General features: G+C 44.6%; 1 pseudogene; it reads right to left on the bottom strand.

Annotated features, from left to right (window-relative positions):
* Window positions 1–14,518, bottom strand: part of LOC143683413 (ubiquitin-ribosomal protein eS31 fusion protein pseudogene) — a 73,139-nt pseudogene extending 58,621 nt beyond the window's left edge.
* Window positions 14,519–14,725: the final 207 nt, after the last annotated feature.

Here is a 14,725-nt window from a genome sequence, read left to right as displayed (position 1 = left end):
GTGAGATGGAGTATATAGGAAGTGGAAAGGCAAAGATGTTGAGGAACTAATGAGTAAAGATTTTTGTTAGCACAACCTGAAAAGGAGGGAAGGATTTCTATGGATCCACTAAGCTTACCAACCATAAGTACTCACCTGGGTGAAGCACCTAGGCTAGCCTGCAAGTGTGCAGGTGTGGGGGATATTGAGTTCCTCAGTCTTTGATAAGGCCTGGAGAGGGCTGGGACTGGAGAGCCCCAGGAACAGCCACCACTACCTGGGGGCTTTGACCATTTATTCTAGAGTGCCAGGCACATATCATTTTCTACATGACCCATGAATGAAAAAGGTAGGGAAGCATGACTAGACAGCTAGTAGAAGATGAGATGTGATAAGCAGCATAGGAGAAATTGATTGCCAAGGTAAATAATTGATATTTTTTTGAGGTCAGTGAAGAGCTACTGAAGGACTTTGATTGACACAAGATTGACTTTGCCATAGGGACATGAACTCTTAGACCTGAGAGGGACCCAAATAAAAATCACATGCCCTCAATTGGGCAGGAGGAAGGAAAAGAAGGAAAGGTTATGGATATAATAGTGCCATTTGGAGGTTTGGTTTTTTTTTTTAAGTGCATCCTCCTCTCCCATTGCAGGTTCTGATACATCTGATAGGAACAGTGATGGCAAATGGCATCTTATGACAAGGTCTTTCTCCAGGTGAAGAGTTTGGTTTCTGCCAACTAGACACAGGTTTTCCCAGATATGTAGACCAACAAATATGCGGATAGTCTACCCAACTTTCCCTTTCCATTGGGTGGTGGCATCAGTTAGTCACCACCTCAGATTCCTTTGAGTATGACAATCTGATACTGATTCTTGTTTCTCTGACCTATTATAATTGTTTCCTCCAATGCTCTATGGCAGGATTCCATTACTGCCATTGAAATCAGGAAGCTCAATTCCATAGCAGCATCCCCCACCCCTATCTCTGACTTAGAGATGTCCTTGCACTTCTGCAGAGCTTTCTAAAGACAGTTACACTTTTCTCACCTGGACATTTCTTAACTGGGGGAATATCATATGGGCTTTCCTGAGTGGGGGTGGGGAGAGGACAGGGGTGGGACAGTGACTGGACAGACTGTACATAATAGATCTGCTCCATCATCACCTCCCTAAGTTTTTGGATTCCTTCTTCTTCCAAGAGAAATTCTGAAAACTCAATCTCATTTACTGGTTCAATTAACCAGCTAAGGAAACTGTGCTGCAGCAGTGGCTATTAGAAATGTCTAGAGTGATTTAAAAGTCCCTGATGCTCAAGCTATACTCCCAGAAGAATTAAATCAGATTCTCTGAGGTTGTCCCCAGCATTATCAGTATTTTTTAAAGGTGGTTCCAATGTGCTGCTATGGTAGAGAACCACGTTGGTAAGTCTATGTAAGCATATCCATATCAATACATTCAGCCCTACCCAGCTTAATAGTTTGTGCTCCATGGTCTAATTTATTACTCTCCATGTGTTTTAGTTTCCTAGGCTGCTCAAGAAAACACCGTGTGGTGGGTTGACTTTAACAATGAGAATTTATTCAGTCACAGTTTTGAGACCAGGAAAATGTCCAAATCAAGGCTTCAACAAAGTGATGCTTTATCCCCAAGGCTGTGGTGTTCTGGAGCTGGCTGCCAGTGACCTTTGGTTCCTCGGTCACATGGCAAGGCACATGGCAGCATCTTCTAGCCTCTTTCTCCTCTTCAGGATTCTGTTTCAGCTTCTTGCTTCCTGCAGTTTTCTCTCACCTTGTCTGGATTTTACTACTTTTATAAAGGATCCAGTAACAGGTTTAAGACCTATCCTGATAGGGCCAGGTTACACCTTAATTGAAGTAACATCATCAAAAGCTCCTATTTAAAATGGTTTCACACCTATAGAAATGAATCAAATTTAAGATCATGTTTGTCTGGGATACTACAGCTTCAAATCACCACACTCCACTCTCTAGACCTCCAGAAGGCATGTTCTTTCTATATGCAAAATAAATTCTTTCTATCGCAACATCTCAAAAACTTTAAGTCATTTCAGAAACAACGCTCAGTACAAAGTCTTAACAAATTTGGGTATAGGTATGGTCTGTCCTGGGGCACAATTATCCTGTGTCTGTGGACCTGTGAAACCTAGAGAACAACAAACTTCGGATATACAACGGAAGGACAAATACAAATATTCTCATTCCTCTAAGGAGAAATTGGAAGGAAAACAAGGGTCATAGGTTCCAAACAATTCCAAAACCCTGAAGGGCATACTCCGTTCGATTTCAAGAGTCATCTACGGAATGATATTTTGTTCTCCGGACCTGTTGAACCCCTTCCAGTGCTTGTCCACTCCTTGAATGCTGGGGTGAAGGCTCCAGCCTCTCTACGCATCAGAATGGTGGCCAAGCTTTCTGTAATTGTGAGGCACAGGGTCCATCCTCTCAGAGCACTGGGTGGCAGCATTCTTACTGAAAAATGGAGCCAAAAGCCTGCCCTTTCCAAGCACCAGGGCAAACTAACCTTTTCTACCCACATGTGTGGGCTTGCTCTCTTGCATTGAGAAGATGTCTTTGGTCCAAATCTCAGCTTCCACGGTTCTGCCCTTGAAGTGATTTTTTCTTTGATGTGTCCCTTCTCTGTCCTGTTCAGTCCAGGCTGGCAGTGGTTATGTTCATACAGATCACACAAAACCCTTGTCAGTTTTGCATGTAGTTCACAGAGGTCCAGTCCATCAGTCAAAAGAACTTTCTACAGATCCTTTCTGGTCAACTGCATTTCTAATCCTGACTTCCGGAAAAATAGCTAACTGGTTCCATGTTCTGTTAAACCCCTCACATGTAGCCCTATCCTCTGGGGACTCACTCTTTGGAAACTCAGAATTTTCCAAACCAATAAGTTCTAGTTTCTTTGTACCCAGGAGTTCAGTTCTCAGCTTATCCATTTCCTCTTGCATTTTACTACAAGCTGTGAGGAGAACTAGGCTGCACTTTCCACACTTAACATGGAGATCTCCTCAGCTAAATATCCAGGTTCTTTACTCTCATGTACCACTTTCTATCTGACATCAGAATTTATTTTGCCAAGTTCTCTGTCATTGTAAAACAAAGATTGTCTTTCCTCTGGTTTCCAATAACACTCTCCATTTCCTTCTAAAGCGTCACTGGAAGTACCTTTAGCATTCATATTTCTGCCAACAATCTCTTCAAAGCAATGCGGAACTTTTCTATCAAGTGCCTCACAATTCTTCCAGTTACCACCTGTTCTAGTTTGCTAGCTGCCGGAAAACAACACACCAGAGATGGATTGGCTTTTAATAAAAGGGGATTTAGTTCATAAGTTCTTCAGAGGAAAGGCAGCTCACTTTCAACTGAGGTTCTTTCTTATGTTGGAAGGCACAGGATGATCTCTCCTGGCCTTCTCTCCAGGCCTCTGGGTTCCAACAACTTTCCCCAGGGTGATTTCTTTCTGCATCTCCAAAGGCCTGGGCTGAGCTGCGAGTGCTGAGATGGGGTATGCTGAGCTGCTTAGGCTGTGCTACATTGAGTCTCTCATTTAAGCACTAGCCAGTTAAATCAAACATCATTCATTGCAGCAGGCACGCCTCCTAGCTGACAGTGGATGTAATCAACAACAGATGAGGTTCACATGCCATCAGCTCATGTCCACAGCAATAGAACTAAGCACCTTCACCTAGCCAAGTTGGCAAAAAAAGTGTCCACCCCTTGTCACTTGGCAACTATATGCATCACCTTAAATGATATTAAAGTGGCACAAATTCTCTTCTGGCTGTGGACCTATGAATCTCAAAACAGGTTATCTGGTGCCAATATGCAAAGGAGGGATAGTCACAGGATACATATACCATTTCCATAGGAAGGAAGGAACACAGGGGTCACAGGACCCAAGCAGTTTCAAAAACCCGCAGGGCAAAGTCCATTAGATTTCAAAGTTTGACAGTAATTTATCCTCGGGGCTTTAGAAAGTGGCAGTTCCATCCTTTCCAAGGGCCTAAGCAGAGGCCTGCCTCTCTCTGAATGCAACCTTGGGGGACATTGGGGAAACCACCTTTTTCTCGGCTCCACCCTCTCCAAGCATTGGGGCTGTACCTGGACTCTCTGCCATCTTCGGGGCACATGCTCAACCCCACCATGTGGTGGCAGCCAGGCTCTCCCCAACCCCCAAGGAATGTGCTTCACCCTCTCCAAGGCCTGAGGTGGCATGACTTTTCCACTGCAATGAGGTGGAAGGCCCATCTCTGCCTTTGGGGCAAACTCACCCTCTCCATAGGCTTGGGTGGGTCCGCTCTCCTGGTCTGAAGCTTCTTGACTTCAGACCTCAGCCACCATGGTTTTGCCTTTGAAATTATTTTTCATCCAATGTGTCCCTTCTCTGAGCCCCCCAGTCTAGACTGGCAGCATCTCTGTTTATACAGGTCCCACAGCACTCTCATCGGCTTTCAATGCAGTAACGTTGAATCATGCCCATCAGTCATAAAGAGTTTCCACAAATCCTTCCTGGATAACTCCATGTCCAATCCTGGCTTTCTCTGAAGTGGCTGGCTGGTTCCACATTTGGTTAAATACTCACAGGGGGCTCTTTTCTCTGGGGTCTCCCTTTCTGGAAGCCCAGAATTTTCCAGAATATCAATTTCTAGTTTCTTTGTACCCAAGAGTTCAGTTCTCAGCTTATCTCTCTCCTATCTTATTTCACTATAAGCTGTGAGGAAAAACCAGGCTGCACTTTCAGCATTTAATTTGGAGATCTCTTCTGTTAAATATCCAAGTTCATCGCTTTTAAAATCTGCCTTCCAGCCAAAGCCATTAGTCAATTTGGCCAGATTGTCTGCTATTTTAAAACAAGGATCACCTTCCTTCCAGTCTGTAATAGCACACTCCTCATGTCTGTCTAGAGCCTGGTCAGAGGTATCTTTAAGGTCCATGTTTCTACCAACAGTCTCTCCAAAGCATTCTAGGCCTTCTCTATCAGCCTTCTCACAACTCCTCCAGATTCTTCCCCTTATCCATTTAAAAAGCCATTCCAGGAGACTCAGAGAGAGCAGAGAATGCTGCAGCACCATGAAACAGAGAGTCCACCAGCCAGTGACCTTTGGCGATGAAGAAGGAAAATGCCTCCCGGGGAGCTTCATGAAACAGGAAGCCAGGAGACCAAGCTAGCAGATGACACCATATTCGCCATGTGCCTGTCCAGCCGAGAGAGAAGCCCTGACCGTGTTTGCCATGTGCCTTCTCACTTGAGAGAGAAACCCTGAACTTCATCGGCCTTCTTGAACCAAGGTATCTTCCCCTGGATGCCTTTGATTAGACATTTCTATAGACTTGTTTTAATTGGGACATTTTCTCAGCCTTAGAACTGTAAACAAGCAACTTATTAAATTCCCCTTTTGAAAAGCCAAAAAAAAAAAAAAACAGATAAATGGGACCTCCTCAAAATTAAATACTTTGGGCTTCAATGGACTTTGTCAAGAAAATAAAAAGACAGCCAATTCAATGGGAGAAAATATTTGGATACCACAATTTTGATAAGGGTTTAATATCCAGAATATTATGAAGAAATCCTACAGCTCAATAATAAAAAGACAAACAACTTAAGAAAAAAATGGGCAAAAGATTTGAATAGATATTTTTCCAAAGAAGTACAAATGGCTAAAAAACACATGAAAATGTGCTTAACGTCTCTAGCTATTAGGGAATGGGAATGAAAACTACAATGAGATACCATTTCACACCTAGCAGAATGACCACTATTGAAAAAACAGAAAATTACAAGGGTTAGAGGGATGTGAAGAAATAGAAACACTCATTCACTGCAAAAAAAAAAAGCCATTCCAACATGTTTGTTATTTGCAAACCACAGCAACACCCCACTCTGTACCAAAATCTGTTCTAGTTTGCTAGCTGCTGGAATGCAACACACTAGAGATGGATTGGCTTTCAATAAAAGGGGATGTATTTCGTTAGTTCTTCAGAGGAAAGGCAGCTAACTTTCCACTGAGCTTCTTTCTTACTGGGAAGGCACAGGGTGATCTCTGCTGGCCTTCTCTCCAGGCCTTTGGGTTCCAACAACTTTCTCCAGGGTGATTTCTTTCTGTATCTCCAAAGGCCTGGGCTGAGCCCCACACCCTAAATCTCTCATTCACTAACCCTGGGATAGGGCCCATGTATTTGCATTTCTAACAAGTTCTCAGGTGGTGCTGATTCTGTTGATCAGGTGACCACACTTAAAGAACTAGGATCCCTTAGGATTAGTGTGTGAGGTCTGAACAGGGAAGGAAGGAAGGGATGCTTGTGGTGACATGGAGTTAGGAACCCTAACAAGTCTTAAATCTGTTGCTGCTGTGAAGCCAATGCACATTGGACCTTTTGATGAGGTTACATCAGATAAGATGTGACCTAACTGAATCAGGAGGGTTCTTAATCCTAATACTGAGGCCTTATAGAGAAGGCCGAGAGAGAGAAGCCACAGAGAACAGCCAGAGTCTGGAAGTCATCGGGACACAGAGAAGAAGGTGAAGACACCACCAGGTGCATTGCCCGGTGACAGAAAAGCCTTGGAAACCCAGAGAGTGCCCAACCACGGGAGGAAGCAAACCTTCTAGCTGCTGAAGCTGTGAGCCAATAAATCTCTGTTGTTAAGCCAACCCATTGTATGGTATTTGTTTTAGCAGCCAGGGAGCTAAAACATTGCCCAACAGGAGGGGGAAGCAGGGAAGAGATACCTGAATTTCTCTCTCCTCCCTTGCTCCCATCTCTGTACCTCCCATTGGCTGTCAGGAAGCAGCTGGCAAGGGAATCAATGATAAAGTCCAGAGGGCTCAGCCTCCCCAGTGGCGGCTCAGAGCCAAGAATGGATTTAGATAGTGAGGCAAAGGGAAACTAAGTGGCAGGTTGGGCCATTCTGACATGTGCCCTCTACCCCTGCTTCTCTTGATAGCCACTTAACCTAGTTTATCCTTTCAAATTCAATATTTCCTGTAACTTGCCCAAAGTCAAACAAAGGGCTGGTTGTGGAGCCAGCACCAGGATCGGGTCTTTTGACTCTAAACATTGAGTCTGGAAGCACCATGGGAAATACACTGGGAGCTGTGTTTACCTGTGTGTGCTGGGAGTAGTGGCAGGAGGCTACTACTACTTTTGACTCTAAACACTGAGTCTGGAAGCAGGGGAAACAGTTCAAAGCTTGTTTCAAGATTCTAGATATGAGCTATAAAGCACAGGACCAGCATGGAGTCCATCAGGGTAGAGATGAAGGAATAAATGGTGAAGACCCTTGAAAGGAAGAAATGCTGTGGTTTCCTGAGTGAGGGGAAAGAGGCATCAAAGTTTAGCCCAGGTGGAGAAAGCTGAAGAGTGGGCTTGGGGACACATATGGGGAAGTAATCTCAGATTTAAAAGTGTCAATTCTTTCAATGGAAGTACAGAGATACAGCAGCCAGCCAAATGGCTCTTCCTGGTGCAGGCCCCGCTGCCTTGCCTTCATCTCGGCACCAATTGGACAGCTGCACACTGTGCAGGGACAGCTGGCTGGGGCTCTGGCAAAGGGAACACCACAAAGGTGAGCAGCTCCCACAAGACCAGGCCGTGGTGTTGACTTCAGTACACCAGGGCATGGCCAGAGCTGCCTGGGCTTGGGGGACAGGTGGCACCTTCTGGGGCCTTTGGAGCCTGCCCTCTGAAATGGGGTAGTCATATCTACCTTTTTATTGTTAGTTTTAGTTTTCTAACCCACAAAACTAGCTTGCCATAATTTACAAGAGTGACTCCAAGACAAATCAATAAAATATTGACACCCCCTTTCCCAGTCCATGGAACAGCAGGGTTTTCTACTTGGATTGCATTGGATAGTGCCAAATCCATGTCCAGCTGGAACCTCAGCATATGGCCTTATTTGCAAAATGGATCTCTGCAGATGTCACTAAGGTAAGGTTCAAGAGGAGATCATCCTGGACCCTGATGTTTCCTAAATCCAATGGGAACAGTCTTCTGAGAGACAGAAAAGGAGCAGACACCGGAACCCAGAGAAAAAAGCCATGGGAGGATGGAGGCAGAGACTCGAGAGACGCATCGACAAGCCAAGATCACCAAGTGGTCACAGCAACTCCAGAAGCTCAGGGAGGGACATGCAAGAGACTGTCCCTCAAGGCCTCTAGACTAGAAGGAACCACCCTGTCGGCACCTCGACTTCACATGTTTGGCCTCCTCAACTGCGAGGGGAAACATTTCTGTTTTATACCGCCGTGTTTGTGTAAAACAGCCCTAGAAACTGAAGTCACGGTTTTTACAGGAAAAGCACAAAATAAATAAAAGAAGAATCTGTTAAATTTAGTTGTGAGAGAGTGCCTCAAAAAAAGGCACCATCACTACTGTGAGAGGAAGTGGCAGCTTTAGTCAAGTATATTTTCCCTTCCTACTACAGTTAGAGTCAATAATGCTCTCTTTCTAAGGTATGCTTACATGACTCTTTTTATATAGAAATGGGTCATTTTACCTGATCAAACATTCTTAGATATTTTGGATCACTTGGAATTTTCAAGAAGCAGGGAAATCTTAGCATTTATCCATGGGAAAAATTTTCAGCAGTGAACCTTATCATTTTATAGTGTTTATTCTCAAGGGAGAGATTGGAAATACCAATGTTTGACCTATTTTAAAGTGAGATTAGTCTTTATACTCAAAATGCAAATGCAGAGGCAATTCCTGCCCTCAGCAGGAAGAGTCATATTAAGACATTCTTTTTTTTCTCACTTCCCACATCTTTTCCATTTATTTTTAAGCTTCTCCAAATAGGAACACTAGGTCCTCGAGGTAAGCCCAAAATTGAATCTAAGATGATTGCAGTATATCTCCTGGAGTTTTCTAGCACCTAAACAAGTAGGTCAGTGGCTGTTTGCTAGTTCTGCATTGTTGAGTGAAACAATTACCACTGAAAAATGAGAAGTGATAAGCAAGGTGACCCACATTCTGCAATTGTCAGACCATGTTTATATTAAAAAAACATGACTCAAAAAGGACTCTTAGCCAGCAGAGTGGCTGGGTTTGATGGCAACTGCTGCATGAAACAACTTCAAGTGTTATCTCAGTAAATGCACTCAGCAACTCGGACGTATGTAACAAATTCCTGTTTCACAGATGATGAAAATGAGGGTCCAAAGAAGTTGAATACTTGCCAAGCTTGCGGAGCTGGGAGGTGGTCGCCTTGGGCCTGGACCGAGTCTGCTGGATACCCCAGTCAGGTCTCATTCCGTGCAATTGCACCGCTGCCTCGAGTGTGCAAAAGCATTCTGAAAAATGGTCAAGATCTAGAAATGTGAGTTCCTGCTGAAATGAGGGTGGGCAATGCATGATCCCAAAAGTAGGTGATAAGAAACAAATCAGAATTAGCCTGATAGAGTAATGGCTGACTGAGCTTTATGACAAGGTAGCACAGGACAGGCTCACAATATCATCACACAGCTGTGCATTCATCACCCAAGATCATTTTTTAGAATACTTGCATCACTTCACAAAAAGAAACAAAAAGAAAAAAGAAAAAAACTCATACATCCCACACCCCACACCCCTTCCTCTCATTGATCACTAGTATTTCAATCTACCCAATTTATTTTACCCCTTATCCCTCCTATTATTATTATTTATTTTTATCCACATTGTTTATTCATCTGTCCATACCCTGGTTAAAAGGAGCATCAGACACAAGGTTTTCACAATCCCATAGTCACTTTGTAAAAGCTATATAGTTACACAATTGTCTTCAAGAATCTAGGCTACTGGAATACGGCTGTACAGTTTCAGGTACTTCCTTCTATCCACTCCAATATACCATAAACTAAAAAGGAATATCTATATAATGCATAAGAATAACCTCCAGGATAACCTCTCAACTCTGTATGAAATCTCTCAGCCACTGAAACTTTATCTCATTTCTCTCTTCCCCCTTTTGGTCAAGAAGGGTATCTCAATCTCATGATGCCAGGTCCTGGCTCATCCTGGGGGTCCCATCCCATGTTGCCAGGGAGATTTACACATCTGGGAGTCATGTCCCGTGTAGGAGGGAGGGCAGTGAGGTCACCTGCCAAGTTGGCTTACAGAGAGAGAGGCTACATCTGAGAAACAAAAGAGGATCTTTGGGAGTGACTCTTAAGCCTAATTTTTAAGTAGGCTTAGCCCATCCTTTGCAGAAATAAGTTTCATAGGGGTGAACCCCAGGATCGAGGGCTCAGCCTATTGATTTGGTTGTCCCCACTGCTTGTGAGAATATCAGGAATTCTCCGAATAGGGAAGTTGAATATTTCCACCTCTTTCCCCATTCTGCCAAGGGGACTTTGCAAATACTTCTTTATTCACTACCCATATCACTCTGGGATATATCAGGGCATCACACTAACCTGGACAAACCAACAAAATCTCATACCGTATTCAAGATTCCAAGTACTTATGGAGTTCACATAACCATACAAGTTAAATTAGATAATGTACTTCCCAAAATATAAATTTTGCACCAAATAAACATCTCTCCCTTTGGTATCACACAGAAGTTGAAGTTTCAAAATATGGGTGAGATCATCCTTTACCCTGTATTCTAACCTACCTTAGTCCTATCCAGATTAGCTTCCTTCATATCTCTAATTGAAGTCTCATCCCTCTTTCAACTTTTTAGTTTCTGTATGGGGTACTGCTGACTTCCATAACTTCAGAGCTCCAACTCAGAGTCTCAGGTGTCACATAAATACCTGAAGTTTCTGGGAATGTCCAGGTTATATACAAACAGTTCAGAATCTCAGAATTTAGAAATAACAGTTACAACTCCTGAATGTATTTGAAGCTGTAAAGGCTTACAATTCTGGATCCTTTACAATAGGCCCCAACTTGATAACCCATGCTTTAGACTTTAGTTCACCAAGTTTTTATATTATAGCTTGTCCATGTGAGTGAAGTACGGTAATATTGTCTTTTTGTTCCTGACATTTCATTCAACACACAGTCCTTAAGGTTCATTCACCGATTTGCATGCCTCACAACTTCATTCCTTCTTGGGGCCTCTCAGTAATCCGTTGTATGTAAACACCACCTTTCCCCCTTCCATTCCTCAGTCTTCATGCCCTTAGGCCACCTCCAGCCATTGTGAATCTCAAACACTGCTGCCGTAATTTGTTAGTTTTTGGAATGGTTTCCCATAGGACATGAACTGTAGGATGGGACAGTAAGAAATGGGAGCAAGGAAAATACATTTTGATATTCCGGAAGGGGGACAGAAAGTTTCAGAGAAAAAACTTGCCCCCGGCTGGGAGGACAAAGTAGGGGTGCACAGTGAGAGACCTCTGCTGCTTCAGGAGTAGGAATTAGAGGGAGGGCGGGGGGGGGGGGGGTCGGGAAGGGCCACCCAGGACTTCCTTCCTTCCTCTGTTAGAATTTTGACCTAAAGCTGGCTCTGGATCCAGGTTGGGGTACAGGGAGAGGGAAAATCTGACTGCGAGCAGAGTGTCCCCCTTACTTTGGAAATAAATTGAAGACCTGGGGGCTTTGGCCGTCCCTGGAAGGGAACCCCAGCAGCCAGTAGTCTGGTGGCCATGACAGAAGGTCTGTCGGACCGGAGGACGGAGAAGGGCTGGTCCACAGTGGGGTGCCCCCTGGTTCACAGTGGGGCGCCTCCCCAACCCCTGCTGGGAGTGAAATGGGAAGCCTGAGACAGCAGGAGACGACTATCCTGAAAAGGAACACTCAGAGATGGCGTTCAATGCCTACACTCAAAAGAAAGAGCTCTGCTGCGGTGTGGGGAGGGAGGACAGAAAGCCGGGAGAGCCCCTGGGGCTGCACGAGGTGCCCCCACCCCTCCCCCTCCCCCCTCCCCAGGCACGACTGCTTGACCCCCCACTCGACCGGGGCACCTCGCCGGGGGCCGGATTCCAGTGTCAGTCCCACTCTCCAGCCGGGGGGCGGGGCAGATTCCACCTCCTCGGATGAGCCTCCAGGGCCCGGGGCCGCGCGGGGGAAGGCGCAGGCCCGGATTCCGGAGTCCAGAGAATTTGAATGAGGGTCCGGGGCGAGGCCCGTTAAATCCTGTGCAGCTTGTGGTCTTCGCTTCCCACCCGCGGAGGCAGGGACTCTTTCCTGTTCCGAGCAGCTGGGACGGTCTGTCTCCCCGGTGGCCTGGAGTATAAACACCGCGCGCCCAGAGGAAGGCGGATCCCCGCCGGTGCTACCCGCTACCCGCCCAGTCTCCTCTGCCGCGGAGCTCTAAATGCTGTGGGTCTTTCCTTAATAATAGTTTTAAACGGGCCACGGTACCTGCCCTCACCTGGACCACATAATGAAATTGGTTGGCGCCTCTAGGGCAGCAGGGCCTCGACTTACCTTCCCGCGCTGTGATGTGCTGGTGCAAGTTTTCCGGGTCTCATCCCAGGACCTGTCTTTCACCTTGAGAACATGATCTTAGTGATTCCCTATATTCTTTGTGTGTGCGCATATAAATGTAACTTGATAAAAGTTACATTTATATAAGTTAAATATAGTTATATATGTAACTTGATAAAAGTTACATTTTATATAAGTCAAAATAGATACATTGAGGAAAATGAACTATCTTGGAAAGGAGATGTTGCAATAACTGGTTGGAAATCCTGCAATGGGAAATCCTGCACTTGCAAGATTCATCCTCAGCAGCGTGGAGAAGGAGGGCTGATGAGGGCTTGGGACGCAGCCTCAGGCTTATTCTCGAGCCGGTGGTGGAAAACCCATTTCTCAGAGTTACTCTCATTTCACAGGTTTTTCTTACAACTCTTCTTCCACGTAAGTAAGTATAAAGTGATCAAAATAACCAGCTCCCAAATAATGTCACCGCCGTCTCTAAGGGATGGAGAGACCTTGCTTCCTGTGACGTAAAGAGGCCCCCTAAATCTAAGAAGGAGCCAGTGAAAGGTCTGAATCGGAAATCGTTTAGACTGGGCCACTGACTGCTTTAACAACGTCGAGTTATTTGCATGGTTATGGGATTGCCTTTTTTATCATGTTCTGAAAAGTGATGTATCCACCCAGATTTTTGTATTTCCAATGGTTCCGACACTTCTGACTCCTGCAAGAAGCCAGCATCGAAGCCTCATATGAATAAAGTGTTGCTTTATTATAGAAGTTAAATGAAGAAATAATAACAGTAATTTTTTATAAAGGAAATCACATTTATTTTTGCTTCTTACTGTCCTTTTCCATTTTGTAAATTGTTAAAGAGTGACTGAAACATACACACAAGTAGACAGGGCACTATACTGAAATCTTTGTTGCTATTATGCCCAGCCTCAACCGTAATCAACTCCTCACCAGTCTTGTTCAGATAAATCTCCCCATGTCTTCTCTCTCATTATGAAGCAGAATTCAGAATCATTTCATTTCATCCTTAAATGTTTCTTTATGTTCTCAAGCTTGTTTAAATCCAAGTACAGAGAAACAATTTAATCCCAGCAATAAAAGGAGCTTTGAAAAATACCCTCCTTTGAAATAAAAATCTCTCTCCAACTTTTTTTAAGAATGCCTCTCTCTCTCTCTCTCTCTTTTTTAATAGAATGTCCTTTTAACATGATTTTTAAGAATCTGATTTTTCTTGGGGGTGGGGGGGGGAGGGGGGAGCCCATCCCTGAAAAGAATTTCATGTATTTTAGTTTGCTTTTGCCCCTAAGTAGTAGCATCTGCTATTTTTTTGAATTGTAAACGGGGCTGGTGCATGTTTTAATTGTGTCACATGATTAGCAGCTTTTGCAGTGTGGGGTGGCACAGGCTTTAATGAAAAACACAGTGTTATTCAAAAAAAAAGGGAACTGGATATTTTTTGATTATATTTGTGCTTCATAACTTTCTACTTCTTTAACAGAAACCTAGACATTTACATGTTCCTGGAAACAAAATTGCCCTTTAAAACTTGAAATAAACAATTTCTTTGAAGACCCACCCTTAGTGTCATAACGAGGGAGAAAAGTGTAATGAAAGGAACCAGCAAAAACCATGCAAGTTTTCTGGAACCAATGCTACCAAAATCAAAACACAATCTGCTAGGTGACAGTAAACAAAATGCGTTTTTGCAAGGCACCTCTTATGAAAACAAGCTGAAGTTGTTTGGCAAATATTGTTCAGTTGACTTTGCTGGAGTTGCACTAGAAAACAATATCCTGGGTTATAAAAGGGAAGTCACCTGTTACTGGCTAGTCCTGGGATGGGACATGGGGCACAGGGCTCCTCCCATCCACATTTGGAAATCAAAGCATAACACTCAGCATTCGCATCTCATAGGTAAAATTAAACGTGCCATACTTCCCTCTCCCCCAGGCCAGCTACCCTGTCTCGCTTCCTTCTTCCTTAGCTCAGGAAAAGAACCCAGGATCTGAGCCCCTGTGAGCACTACCAAGGAACCGCGTCGCGGTTTACCTGCCGCTGCCCTGCAGGCTGGCTGGACGCGTGCTGGTCAAAAGGGCCAGCAGGCCGGCTGCTGAGTGCAACCACGAGGAAATCCATGCTGAATGGGGTTGGCTCAGCGTCCTTGCAATCCGCACCCAGTTTTGGATCCCTGCTTAGCTCCGCTTTGAGGAAGACTCGGATTATTGCTTAGTTCATTTAAAAGCAGCAAGGACACGTCAACAAGCGAGAGGGCGAATGGCACGTGCCAGCCTCCTTGGTGGAGACGGTTATCAGCGCCGCGGGACGTCACCAGCCTCCCGGGCA

Source organism: Tamandua tetradactyla, chromosome 5, assembly GCF_023851605.1.
Source record: "Tamandua tetradactyla isolate mTamTet1 chromosome 5, mTamTet1.pri, whole genome shotgun sequence".
Classification (NCBI taxonomy): Eukaryota; Metazoa; Chordata; class Mammalia; order Pilosa; family Myrmecophagidae; genus Tamandua; species Tamandua tetradactyla.
This window is presented reverse-complemented; position numbering and strand designations above follow the sequence as displayed.